Raw genomic sequence first — 15,098 nt, forward strand, 5'->3', positions numbered from 1 at the left:
TGGACTGAGAGCAGCCCTGAAGAGAATGACGTGGTTGACAAGAAGCTCGACATCATCTGACAATGCGTGCTTGCATCCCAGAAAGCCAACCATATCCTGGGCTGCATCAAAGGAAACGTGGCCAGCAGGTCAAGGGAGGTGATTCTCCCCTTATTCTCTGCTCTCTTGAGACCCCACCTAGGGCACTGTGTTCAGCCCTGGAGCCCACAGCACAGGAAGGACATGGAAGTATTAGGACAAGTCCAGAGGAGGGCCATGAGGATGATCAAGGGGCTGGAACTACTCTCCTATGAAGACAGGCTGAGAGAGTTGAGGTTGTTCAGCCTGGAGAAGAGAAGGCTCCGGAGAGACCTTATAGCAGCATTCCAGTACCCAAAGAGGGCCTACAGAAAAGCTGGGGAGGGACTCTTTGTCAGTGAGTGTAGTGATGGGACAAGGGGGGATGGCTTTAAACTAAAAGAGGGTAGATGTAGATTAGATATTAGGAAGAAATTCTTTACTATGAAGGTGGTGAGACACTGGCACAGGTTGCCCAGAGAAGCTATGGATGCCCCATCCTTGGAGGTGTTCAAGGCCAGGCTGAATGGGGCTTTGGGTAACTTTTTCCAGTGGGAGGTGTCCCTGCCCATGGCAGGGGGTTGGAATTAGATGGTCTTTAAGGTCTCTTCCAACCCAAGACATTGTATGATTCTATGATACCATTAAATGGTGCAATATGCCTCTTCTGCTATGCAGGGTGATACTGGAATATAAAGGAAGAGAAAAATCTGGGTGTTCCAGTCCATCACAGTCACCTGCGTCAAGAGTGGAGCAGATGTACAGGTGGGATACCACCACGTGATGGAAATGCAGAGTTTATGTTATGACAGCTACTTGAGCTATATGAGCTACCTAGTCCAATAAAATGGGAAGCTGAGGTAGAATTGTTATTTGTGTTACATATAAAACAAACAGCAGGCCTGGAAACAAACTATTTTAACCAGCAGATGATTTTGACCCAAGGCTAAACGGTTATAAATTAGCTATGACTAACATTAGTCTGGAAATTAGATTTTAAAAATAGCTGTTACAATCACTATAATTGTGGATCCACATGGCCCTTTCCTACCTGGTCATCATCACATCCTCTCCAATTTACTTTTTACAGCAAGATACAAAATCCAACACAATTTCTCATCTCCAGTCCCATTTGCCAAAACTTAGCAGCAATTAGCTAACTAAGCACACTTACATTTGGGAATAGTACAGTGTTTTGCTTTGCTCAAAATAGTTCATGTCAACATTTCTGAACTATTTTTAGTCCCCGAATGGGCTAAAGTTGCACCAGGGGAGGTTTAGGTTGGATATTAGGAAGAACTTCTTTGCTGAAAGGGTTGTTGGGCATTGGAATAGGCTGCCCAGGGAAGTGGTTCAGTCACCATCCCTGGAGGTCTTTAAAAGACGTTTAGATTTAGAGCTTAGTGATATGGTTTAGTAGAGGACTTGTTAGTGTTAGGTCAGAGGTTGGACTAGATGATCTTGGAGGTCTCTTCCAACCTACATGATTCTGTGATTCTGTGATTCTGTGATTGCTGCAATTTGGAGCAAAGCAAATGCCAAAGTTACAACCTCACATGTGGATGGTGGTAACAGAGGGTCTTGTTCTCCTTTGAACCACAATGGTCCTGATAAGATTTGTACTCTGTAGTGCTTCACAAAGTGTATTTCAGTGTATTTCCACTTTAAAATGCTGCAGGACAAAACAGGAAATATACACCTTAAAGTTTTGGGAACAAACCACCAAGGATGTTGCAGTTTAATGCTAGAGACCAAAGCTGAACTTCCTCTTCATGGCACATTAATAAATACTTTTATAGCCTAGTTACCTTGTCTGCTTCATTCCCTATCAACTGTACAAAATGCATTTCACATTAAACGTAGAAAGAGATGTTAAAAAGTCAGGGGATTTCCAGATATTAATTCTGTTTGGAATATACCCTTCAATAATGAGGAATGGTTTATACTTTTATTGTCATTCCCAGCTGACTGTATCTGAAATTCTTAGCACAGAAGTAAGTTTAGTTCTTCTGTAATAACTTCCTAGAGCCAGCAAAATACAGGCATTATTCCCATGCCTACTTATGCATATTTCCTCTTTGGCAACAACAGCATATTTTAACCTGTCTTGATTGCTAAGATGTCTCAAGTGAGTTCATCTTATTTAATGATGAATTAATTTTCTCTGTTTGACTCATTCCTGTGGTTGGTGTGTATCCACCACTGACTGTTAATATCTAGTCAGATAAACCACAAGACAGGGAAACTGGTGTTTAGAAGTTCATCCATACTTCCTGAATTTGGGAAATCATACTAGAAATATCATGAAAGACTTTTAAGTGAAATATTCTACATTTCCAACTTCTGAGTAATAAGGAAAACTGTCTAAAAACTTTTTATGATTACTTTCCTGTTTTCTTTTGTTGTTGTTGCTCTTTTACTTAAAACTATATATATATATAAAACTATTATATATATGATTTTTATGTCATTTCATGACTTCATGTCATTTTCTCACACACATCCCCATTAGCGTTTGGGAAAACTATGTACACTTTAGGCCATTTTAAATCTAAATATGTAAATTCTTGCAGACCTTATTTGTGCATATAGAAGGTTTTTGTTCATTTTCAATTATTTTCCATGCTAAGAGTTGTGACTTATACTGGCAGATCACCACAGATAAGGTTACCCATTTCAGAAAGTGCACACCTCCTTCCATTTAATTGTTACTTCCCTGGTAGTACTTGCCCAAAGAAAAATGTGAATATTTTTATTGCTGTGTTGCAGCATTTACCAAGCAAAAGAACTATTGAGTCCAAATATTTCGGCAGTCTTCCTAATGTTCTCCCAAATTGTCTGAACACTGCTTTTCATTCCATTTTATCCACTCCTCCAGTTCCCCTCAAATGAGGTTAAAAAGTTGCTGGACTGTTCTCACAGCAAAGCTGTACAGAAGGGCAGTATCACACCCATAGCACATTGGCAAGAAATTAAGTAACCAAGGCCAAAATTTCTCTATCCATTCAGTCTTTATCAGTTGTCTTTCAGTCAAACTGCCAACTTGCTTTATATCCTACACCAGGCTAATCAGTGAATTAACAGGCCAACACTGTGATTTACAAGACCTGAGTGCATCATATCATTTCAACATCATCAGGAACTTCAGAGCTAGATAGTGCAGCACTTGCTCACAAAAGTACCCATTAGCCGGGAAAGGAGGCCAAATGAATTAAGAAGATTGCTCCCGGGAGTAAGCATCCCTTAGCATTATTCGAGTCTGACCCCAAGACACATAAATAAATAGTAGTGTCTATGTCTATGAACCTTTGGCTGAGTATTGTAGATTACTTGTTCTACATGTGAAATGAAATTTTTGTAGGAGGCTTTGCTAGAGACATTTTATGAACAGAACAAAATCAGTCCTTTTCATTTTCCATGTTCTTGGAAGCAACACAAAATAAAGCAAGTAAGAAGCATAGATGAATGTATGCTTGCTTAGGTAGATAGATATGGTAGTTTACATTGAAACCAATTAGCAAATCAATTATTATAAAGAAGAACATACTAAGTTCCCTGATTTTGTTTATTTGTATACTCATAATGTGAAATGTGTGAATGAATCATCATTTAATAACAGAGAATAAAGTAACATTTTTACTATTCAAGTATAATAGTGAAATATTGAAATACTACCTTTTTTTTCTATTGCTTACATTTTCACAGACAGAACGTATAGTGTGGTCATAACCAGAGAATGTGTTTTACTGTGGTTTTTATTTGTTTGTTTGTTTTGTTTTTCTGCCACAATATAGTTATGTTCTAATTGTATATACTGGGAAATATACTTACATATACTTACTTAGCTGTAGTAGGAGTGAACTGCATATCATACATCCTTTACTTTCTGTACTATATTTCATAATGTAGTTGTAATAATAGTAGATCAGGAAAATAACTTTCGGATCCAAGGTTCATGCTGTATCTCGGGAATGTAAACAAGAGCAAAATCACGGACATTATCAGAAAAATAAATAAATAAATAAATAAAATAATTAATTAATTAAGCTTTCTTAATGTAGGATAATACTTAACCTGATTTATGGTTATACACTTAATATGTAAGTGCTAACTATGAAAAATATAAAGACCTTTGTTATTTAATTGGGTTAAAAACAGTACTTAGATTTTTTTTGTTTGATTTGTTTGTTTGTTTGTTTTTCCTTTTTGGGCTTCTAGACAACACGAAATTTTCATTTTCTTCAGACTGAACACTGGATGCTGTGTAAACTTGTGTTTCTCAGGAACAAAGATACAAGAAATGGGGGAAAGAGCAGGACGCCATACCCAGTGGAATATATGGACTTTCGAAGCTGGGAAGAGCTTCACGTCTGCTTTCTGATTACTTTATCTCATTGTTTACAAATCCCAGATGTCTTAGAAAGACCTCAGTTGTTGCCACATATTTTCTTTTCTGATTAATCATTCCACCAAATTTTAAATCAAGACAGAATGCCAGTTATCTTTTTTTTTTTTTTTCCTAAAGTTTTCTTTCAGTAAGCTCAGTTTTAATGTGCTGCTCTAGCTCAGAGGAAAGCTGTTGGGAATTTGAGAATCTACTGATTTTATTTATTTATTTATTTATTTATTTATTTATTTATTTAAGAAAGGAAAGAAAGTTGCACTGGCTTAATATTAGCAACTTGAGAACTCAGTGTCATTCACATCTCTTTCGTTTTTTCCACTGCATAAACTGTTAACAGAGCTGTTTTGGAGACACTGACAAAAACTCCAGGGTTTAAAGCATCTGGTATATTTGGAGACAGTACCCTGGTACCATCTGTGCCTCTCCAGTTCTAGCCAAATTAGTCTCTTGCCCAATTGCTGAGTGGAAAAGAGGAGCTGAGAGTGACAGTGAGCTCAGGCAGGTTGGGCATGAGACACCAAGGGTTGCAGTGGAGCCAGCTTTGTGCCAAGGGTTTCAGCTCCAGCAGCTCTGATAAGCAGGTAATCTCTTCAAATAACCTGAAGGTTAGCTCACACAAAATCCTCCACCCTCAGACTATGTTTTGTCTACAAATATACTAGTAAACAAAGAGACTGGGGGGGGCTGTCCACTAGCCTGCGTCATGGCAGAGCTGCCCCATCAGCACTCCCCCACATCCTGTTGTCTATTGGGAACATCCCTGGAGCTGTCTCCTGACCATGCCTGAGCACTGTCTGTGAAAGAGCTGTTCAATACACATCAAAACTGCCCAAAACCATGCTAACAATTAAGCAGGACAGGTAATCAAGCCCACATCTTAGCCCTGTACCTCTACATCTTTTGTGCCTACACATGGCCCACAGCTTGTTTCATTCAGGGTACAGTAGAAACAATCTGAACACCATCTTGGTGAGATTGAATTCCATTTTATTGATAGGAAGATTTGGCCAAGAAGTTCTTCATTTACCCACAATCTTGCATGATAATTCAGTGGCAATGTGAGGAAAGTGTCTGCTTCTCTTCATCAGCACCAGCCATGTGCTAGAGTGTGTGTGTGACTGTAAGCATCTGGAGAGTCTTGAGATGTTTAATGGAGCTAGAATATGCTTAAACCTGAGCACACAATTAAGTGTTACCTGCAAAAAAGGACAACTTCTTTTACTCCTTTTCTGGTGTCTACTGTTCCTACCCATGAACTCCTCCTGTAGGCTGCAATGCCTTGTTTTTTCTTTAAGCTATCTGTCCCAGCTGTGGTCTGTTTTAAGTGAAATCTTGTCTATTTGCAAGTCATATTGATTGCTACTGCTTGTAAATCATAAAAATCAAGGCATAACTTTGTTTTTCCTTCTATCAACCTCTGTTGATTCTCTGGGTACACCATATTTCTTATGTAACCTGTAATGCATGGTGCTAAATGCTAATGAGAAGATGATTGTTTGGTTCGAACCAGTGAGTGTGATAAACATTTTGACTCGAATAGAAAAGTAGTTCATCTGCTGTCCTGCATTCCCAAAAGCATGCAAAGATACAGTGAAAAGAGCAGGCTTAAAACTTAAGGCTCTGGGGGTTATGAGATACTTTTCACCTGAATTCCAGTATTTTTAGGGCTAGCATCATGGATAATACTGGATGGCTCAATAGACCAATACTTCCTGTAGTCACAAGTAAATTCTTCCTTTTGGCCAAATCAACAGTGCTCGGTAAACAGGCGTAGGGATTTGAAAGTAACATGTGGCAACTTGCATTCAAAATTTACTAGCAAAAAAAAAAAATCATACAGTGCTTTCAATACAGATTTCAAGGCTAAACCTATTTTTTGAAGATGTTAGGGATCACATTTTAGAATTGCACAAGATGATTTAGAAGACTTTACATAAAGAGATGTTAATAAAAAGTGCCATCAATACACGCATCCTTCAAGGCCATGGCATTGTTTCTCAAGATACAGAACATTTCTTATCTGTGATAATAGGGACTGAAGGTTAGTAGGAGGGCAATTTAGGGCCCCATGTACTAGGAAAGTGTGATGGTGAGATAAAATATCATTGACATAAAAGAGTGTACGTACAAATTATGGATGTGCCCAGGGCTATTTGGGCAGAGTAACTGAGATTCCTGTAACTTTTAATTACTTCTATGATTTGCTGCAGAGAAATTCTCTTCTAAAAGTGTATTTGTACACACATGCGGTTTGTGGGAACAATTGAATAATGTTCTGAGAGATGCAATCATTAACAGAAAAATATTAAAGAGAGCTAGAAATCCTCCACAGGGTTGCCCTGTAGGAAACAAGGAGAGTAGCAGCTTTGTTTATATTCAAGGGATGAGAAACTGTACAATATTCATGCTAAGAGAGTGATTAAAGTAAAAAAGACACAAACAAAAGGAGAGGAGGCAGTTTTGCTCCTCTTACTGTGTTGCTTTGTTTAAGGAATACTCAAAACGAGCTTCTCTCTGCAGAAGTAAACTCTGAAGACTCCCCACTGAGCCAAGAGAGGGAGTTTTACAGTCCCATTCACTTTTCCTCTGCTTTCCCAGCATTGTGTCAACCTTTGCACTGTGTCACACATCCGCAGTGCAAGGCACAATACAGCTGCAGCACTCAGATTGAAGACAAGAGAGAAGAATCAAATTGTTTTTCTCAAAAATGTGGGGCCTGGATTTGTACTGCTGCACATCTCCAGCTTGGTTCTGCTATCCAGATGCTGTTTGCTGCTAATGCCTGAAGATGGAACTTATTTTGTTTGAAAGCTCTTACATTTTAAATTAGAATCTGGTATGGCAATTAACTGTTCCAAAAATGAATACATTTGGAGACACACAGCAGGCTAAAGGAAAAGGGATTGCAGAGCAGGGGTAGAATGAAGCAATTTATGTTTTAAGTATAAAACAGATTTTTTTTTTCATATTTGTATATAATTTCAATAGCTCTTCCCTGAGCCAAAGTCACTAACTCCCATCAATAAAAACTAAAAGGAGGAAGAAATTAATAGGTATAAAATAAACAAATGAAATGTGGAGTTAAAGATTTTTTTTTTTTTTTTTTAGGTGAAACAACTTTAAAGTAGACCCAGAAAATCATGTGACCAAAGACAAAAACATTTCTGAATATTTTATTAAGAATCCCCTACATAATTTCTTAGTGTAAATGAAAATAAACATTAATTGAATACAAGTCCAATAATGGATGATTTTCCAAATAATGTAAAAAAGACACCATACTGGACTGTTCTCCAGAGAGAATATGTTGTAATGTATAATTGGAAATCAGTGAATAAGAAAATCTTTTAAAAAATAATAATCCACAAGGTTTTCCCATCTGTGATTTACAGGTCAGACAACATGGGACCTCCCTGAAATATGTATTTTATGTAACTGTAATGAAAAATGTTTTATAAAATGAGTTGATATTTTAATAGAAAACCTAGAGCAGGGAGTATCTTTAAATGAAAGCTCATATGTTTACTGAAATCTGGACATGTTTATTAAACATAATTCATGAAAGAACAAATATCATCATTTAAAATGTTAAAATTTAAGAAATTCTTAATAAATAAACATATCTGCAGCATATTTTAATTAAGCAAAAATATGACTTTTTGAAATTTTCAGAATAAAATAGTTTTTACCCCCTCAAGATACTAATTCACCATCAAAATAATTAATAACCATAATGGCCTGATAAAAATATATGCTATCTGAAGAACTTCTGTTATCTTACAGATAGTTTACTGATGAAAAACTCTCCAAAGAATGAATCAAACAAAAGTTAAAAATTGTCAATTATCAAAATCGAAGTAATATAGAGGAAAATGTTAACTTATTTTTTCATATTTATCTTGTTATTCTTTTTCCATATTTTGAGGTAGAACATGGGGACAAGTAATACCATGTATAGTTAAGAAAATAAATTGTGCTGTAAGCCTCATTGGGCCTGGGGTTTCCTATGCTGGGCACAGCCACTTAAAGCCATCTCTGCCATGAACTCCTGGATCCTCTTGAAAGTCTTCCTTTCTTCTCTTCTCTCTCCCATCTCTGCAAAGCCCTCTGGATAAGAAGATTCAAGAGGCACCTTGAGTCCTGGCATGTATTGTCCTTCAACACGTGGGAAGAAGGGACTTTTGGTGACACCAAGGCTGGAGTCACTCATGCTGCTTCAACACCTCACTGGCCGTGTGTAAAGTGGGTGGAGGTAGTCCCTGAGGTGCCCTCTTCTACCAGCCTCAGACCTGGGTCCATGACTCCAGGTTTCCTCCTGGAGGAGCACAGTGGTCCTGGCATGTCATCAGGAGGCAGACAGCATGTTCCAGGTCTCACAGGTCAACTGCAGCCAAAGAATTTTGCGTCCTCTGCCTCAAGTCATAAAAAGGACTTGGGCTTGACTGTGGCAGATCAGTGAAGATCTTTGCTCTACAAATAGTGATAGTCAGCTAAACACCCACAGCATTAGGATTTAGAAAGCACGGGAAGGAGAAAAAGTGAGAAAAATAAAATATTGCTGCATTAAATGTGGTGCTATTTCACCTAGACTTGACTACATGAAGAGGTAGGAAAGCCATAGTCAGTGTTAGTGCATAGAAGAATTAACATGTGAAGATGTGAAGTTCAATTCTCTCTGAGATGTGAAGTTCTCCTCTCTGAGAAGAAATAAAAACATAAAGCTTGATGAAAGCAGGCAGAGTCGGAGTCAGCAGAAAGCAGAATGGCTTCAGAATTTTTCTCTCCTTAGCATGTATATGGAAAAGTGCCTTTGCAATGAGCAGTGAAACATTCATAACCAATAAATAGTGAAACGTGTGGGTGTTCTTGCTGCTGTTTTGTGTGATGTTAAGACAAATAACTTCTGAAGGGAATTAATATTTAGTGCATAAATAAATAGAACATCTAGAATTACAGTAGTAATCAAAATATAAATAAACTTGAATATATATATATTATATAAACTTGAATATATATATATATATATATATATCCAATAACAGAGGTGTTGAGGTTTAACCTGGCAGGCAGCTCAGCACCACAAAGCTGTCTGCTCACTCCCCTCCTGCCCCCAGTGGGATGGGGGAGAGAACTGGGGGGAAAAAAAATAAATAAATAAAGGTAAAACTCATGAGTTAAGATAGAAGTTGAGACAGTTTAATAGGATAGAAAAGGAAGGTGAAATTAATAATAATAATAATATATTAAATTATACATATATATATATATATATATAAAACAAGAGATGAACAATGCAATTGCTCACCACCTGCCCAAGCCCTCCCCAAGCAGCACCTTTCCCCCCCACATTTTTTTTTGTTCAGCACAGCACCACACGGTGTGGGACATCCCTTTGGGCAGTCTGGGCCAGCTGTCCTGGCCGTGTCCCCTCCAGCCTCCTCGCTGGCCGGGAAGCATCAGGAGCAGGAGAGGCCTCGGCTCTGTGTGAGCACTGCTCTGCACCAACTGAGACTTCCCTCTGTTATCAGCATTATTTTTCTCCTAAGCCCAAATCACAGCACCATACCATCTACTAGGAAGAAAATTAACTCTATCCCAACCAAAAACAGGACAAGAGGGTAAAGAGGAACTTGTTTTTCTGAAGACTGGTAGTTCTTTAATTGTTCGTGTAAAACACATTTTCTCTCTTTTGGGTGCAGTGTCATACAGCACTAACTAGGTCCTTTCTGCCTAGGATATAAAAAAAAAAAAAAAAAAAAAAGAATATATTAACTCCTCAAACATTCACTTCTGTTCAATGTGTGCTTGGAAAAGAACTACAGTTATACAGAAATGGATAGGTGTCTCTAGGGGAGGAGACGAGGAAGATTTGTAACATAGAGATTGATCACTTACTCATGTTACTAAATTGATTCCTAGATACCTTTCATATCCACAAGTCTCATCCACCAATGTGCTCATTTGTTGTGTTGCAGTTGTCAGTTCTGTAGCAAAGATGCCAAAATAATTTCTGCTACAGGTCTCCATTTTCAACCCTTGAAAACTGCCAGTTTCACTGTTAAGGTCTAATATACTGCTTCATCTTGACTTATTCCACAGCATCTTGGATACCCTCTGCACCAAGGTTATTTGCGTGATAAAGCCTCTGCTTTCTGCTCTTCTTATCATACCTTTTAAAACAGCCTCTCCTTACACACTGAAGTCATTGTCTAGTGGGTTGACAGATGTTTCTGTTTTCTGGAGACCAGAGTCAGGAAAGAAGCTCCTCATTAGAAATATCCCATGAACTTCTATTTAGCAGCAACAAAAATAGTTTGTTGTTGTTTTGGCTTGGTTTGCTTTTAGGTCAGCATTTTCTTTCTTTCTTTCTTTCTTTGTTCTTGCTTTATGGGAAAATGTATGGGTTTTTTGTTGGTGGTGGTTGGTTTTTTTTGTTTTGTTTTGTTTTGTTTTTCTGGAACCGAGGTTGTAACCTGTATGCTTTCCATATATTTTGCCAAGAAAACAGGTGGATTAGCATATGCTGAGTTTTTGGCACGTAGTAAGAGCACTCCCAAGAACCAAGCTAGCTGAAGCTATGTAGAAACATAAGATGGGCCAATCAAGCTCATACTAAAACTTTGTCTAACCTCTCTATGTTCCTCTGTCTTTAGCTGTGAATGTCCAATTGAATAACAATGGAGTTAATGTGTCAACAACCTCCAGAAACTATCACAACTCCCTAGCTCAAGGATTTCCTAGTTCATTCCTAGCTTAGGGACTTCCTTAGCCAGAAGTCATATTTTGGGATTTAATAGACCTCATTGGATTTTTTTTTCTTCCCTGAATTAACTAGATTGATTCTTAAACTCATGAAAACCTATGAGAGGGAACTCCACAGATTCTGAAGGTGTGTGGTTGAGAGACACTTGGGTTGTTTGGTTTGAGCCTAATAGTTTGGTGTGCACCACTGTCAGGATTAGCTCAGCTGTTTCTCCACCACACTGCAAGGAATTCATGCACGTTTACACTTACATGGTCTTGTGCCAACACTGTCATTTACGTAAAATTTTTCTTTCACCTGCATTGTGTTTATCCCACTCTGACCTACTGATAGGAAGATTTCATCTATTGAAGTTCATGTTTTTAGATTTCTATTGTAGCATACGTACTCCACTTGCCTGATAAATTATCCATTCTCTCCACTCATTCCAGTTCCAATTTATCTTGCTGGAACTTAGCTGACTAAAACTGCACAATTCTCAGATGAGGGCCGCCCAAGGGTCCTGCACAGGACAGTAATATTTTCTTACCTCTTCCAGAAAAACCTTCTTCAGTTTTCATTCCAGGGTAACCTTTGCTTCTTTCTCAGTACCGTTTAACAGTCATCCTGTAGCCAACTAAGGCACCCAGTTTCTTTTCCTCTTATTTACCACTGATGACATCTCAAAGCCTTAGTAGCCCTTCAGTACATGACCTTGTCTACTGTAATGATAATTTCCATCCCACTTTCTATCCAGGTCACCCAACATTTCCTGCGCGGTATCCCCATTTCCCCATTACTGGTAATGTTTCCCAGCTTTGAAGCAGCATCTGGAAGGCCCAACTGTACACCCTTTAAAAAGTGGTTCTTTCACAAGCCTAAGCCTTTAACCTAACCCTCTCTCCTGGAAGGTATTTTGCCGTAGCAGCCCAATTTGAAGCAAAGCAATAGAGGTAAGCTTCCTTGAGGGCAGCACATTGCACACGTAGGATTACAGAAATGAAAGTGTTTGAGGGAAATGCAGCCTATTTAGCACAGCAAGCCACATGTCAGTTTCCAATGAGGCTGAGCTATATTAAGGAACAAATGCCAAGACATATTATGCTTCTGACAAGCATGGTAACTCTCACAGGCATTCAGAGAAGTGGTGTGCTGACCCAGGCTTGCTACACATCCGAGAAGAAAGGGTAAATGGTCTTCCAAGTTCCCCAGTGGAGGAGCTGGGCTTCTTATAACCCACCCACAAGGTTAACAAGGGGAGCAGGCAGTGCTGGAAACACAGCTGCAAGGGCTTCTTCTCCTGACTTCTCTCTTTTGGAGGGATGTGAGCATGTCTTGGTTGCATGAGAACTTTACTGAGTGTGCAAAAGGTTACTTGAAGCACAGGCTCAGGCACCCACATGTAGACATAGGCTAATGCTAGATGACTGAAAGCCATTAGTAAAAAATCCCTAATCTGGCATTTTACATAAAAAGATGCTTTATTCAAAATCTTTCTGGAAAACAGAAGTTGTTTTGCTACATATCATCATTAACAATATAAAATAGCTGAGAAGTCACTGATATAAATAATTTCAAAATACATCAAATTTAACTCAAATGGTCTTTATTATGATTAGTGAGTTCTAACTAATAGATTAAAGCTGTCCCTGATGCTCTGGTAAACCAGTCACCACAGAAAAATAAAATACCACAAGCTAAGACAAGATGCTTTGGAAAAGGTTGCAAGGTGTCTCCTAAATATCTACTGTCCCATTCATGGGAGCTAAACAGGACAAAGATCATAGAATCATGGAATCACAGAATGGCTCAGGTTGGAAGGGACCTTAAAGATCATCTAATTCCAACCCCCTGCCATGGCCAGGGTTGCTACCCACTAGATCAAGGTTGCCCAGGGCCTTTGGGGCAAAATAGGGTTTGTGCTGTGTTTACATCCTCCATTCACTATTAGTTTCTATTTTAGGGCAGACTCTGGGTAACATTAAGACACACAGCAGTCAGTTCTCTCTTACTAGGAAATAATTTTCCTGAGGAGTGGAAAGACCCTACGATGGAGTCACTTTAACCTCAGCTGGGCAAAGCACTTAAGGACATAGTATCAAACGCAATTCATCATGGAGAGGTAGAAAAACAGTACTTTCCCACTTTTAGTAATAGCTTTCTATATTTATCTTGTATACAGGCTCCCAAGAGCCTCCTGCTCCATCCAGGCCAACTTTCAATACAACTCTGCAATCACTTTACAGCTGAAGATTTCCTTGTAAGTCCAGCAGTCTGGTTCCCAGTCCCCTTCTGTCTTCCAGTCTCCCAGAGTACACTACTGTAAATAGTTCTGGCACTGTTTATTAAATAACTCTTCATTCAGAGTTTTATGCGTTTACCCTCTGCTGTACAGTCCAAATCACATCAAAATCAATTAAGGAAAAAATCTTCTGATTTCACAGAGGCTGTATTAGCTATGAACATTTTCTCATAGTTCACTTCCTTTGGAGTTTGTTTCTGTCTTTTCATTTTTAATTTGCTGTATTTTTATTTTTATTTTGTATAATAATCTCTAGCCTTGGTTCTATGACTCAGTTGCCAGTCTCCACACAGCTGCTTGTCTAGTGTCCCCACCTAGTTGCAATCAGAGTAATGGATCACCTCACATTTCAAATTGCTCCTGTATTGGCTGCATGGCAGTTTCGGGGACTGTGAAAAGATGTCAATATATGTCAAAACAGATGATGAGTAAAATCTAACAGGTTTCTTCTAACAGAGTCCCCCATTCCAATCTGTAGAACAAGCTGGAATTGTATTTTTACTGTATTTTATAATGGCTCTCTTCCAAGACCTCTTTCTCCAAAGGACAGTTCATTAAAAGGTAGTGACAAAATTCAAAGCTTATGTGCTTATGTTCCTAAAAGAGACGTATAATGACTTTTTTTTTTTTTCAGGTTCCAGAAATAGATATAACAGGTAGGAAATAATCCACAGGGAACTTTTTCTGTTGCAACATGTGTACTGGAGAGATCAATTACAAGAGAATAAAAATGCGAAACTTTGTCATTAGAACAGTGTTTTTCAGGGCAGTGAAAATGCTGGGAGAAAAAAAAAAAGGGGGGGGGAGGGTCTGCATATTTTCCTTTGAATTTAAAAATTAACTGGCTTTTTTATGTTCGTGCCTCTTTTCCCAAACACTCTACTTGCATGAACATTCAAAGAAAACGACTTTATCTCACATGCTCTGTGAACAATGTCAGTGTTCTAATATTGTTGTGAGGAGTCAGAGCTAATTTCATAGAATCCCATTTTAGTCTTAGCAACAGCCATACTACATTTACTGGCAAAGAATTTTTTAACCATCAGCCCTGTGAAATCATGCAGGGACTTGAGGCTTAGACTGGGCTCTATCCGATACTTAACTGGTATCATCTCCAACAGCGATGCAGTTTCTTGTAATACCTCTGCAGTAGTGACAGTGTGCAAGGGAAGAAAAAGATCTGCATATTTTTTCTTGAATGCTGCATAATACTGATGTTAATATCATTTGATTTTTTTCATGAAGGTGCACAAAGATGATTTGACAGTTGTCTTTACTTACTGATTGCAAACCTGTGAAAAATAGTTGAAATGTGCTCAGGCCTTGTAAATGTTTACAAATATTGTTTCTATTTCCTTCCATTAGAGAATTAACTTGAATTCAATGGTACAGAGACCTGGGCTAAAAACTAAAACAAAACAAACAAACAAAAACAACAACAAAAACATGGAGCAGTGTGATTTTACACTACACTTTGCTTTTTCACTCACACAGACCTAGGAACATGAAGTGAAAAACTGAAGCAGTGAAGTTTGTGGGAGAATGGCCAAAATTTTCAATCAATACATCAGAGTTTCACTATCAGAAAGTCA

General features: G+C 38.3%; 1 long non-coding RNA gene across 1 annotated transcript in view; it reads left to right on the forward strand.

The window, feature by feature from the left end:
- The window catches only part of LOC310897698, an 852,780-nt gene that overhangs the window by 266,946 nt on the left and 570,736 nt on the right, over nucleotides 1-15,098 (forward strand). The window lies entirely within an intron of this gene.

This window comes from Anser anser (genome assembly GCF_964211835.1).
Source record: "Anser anser genome assembly, chromosome: 3".
In the NCBI taxonomy this organism is placed as follows: Eukaryota; Metazoa; Chordata; class Aves; order Anseriformes; family Anatidae; genus Anser; species Anser anser.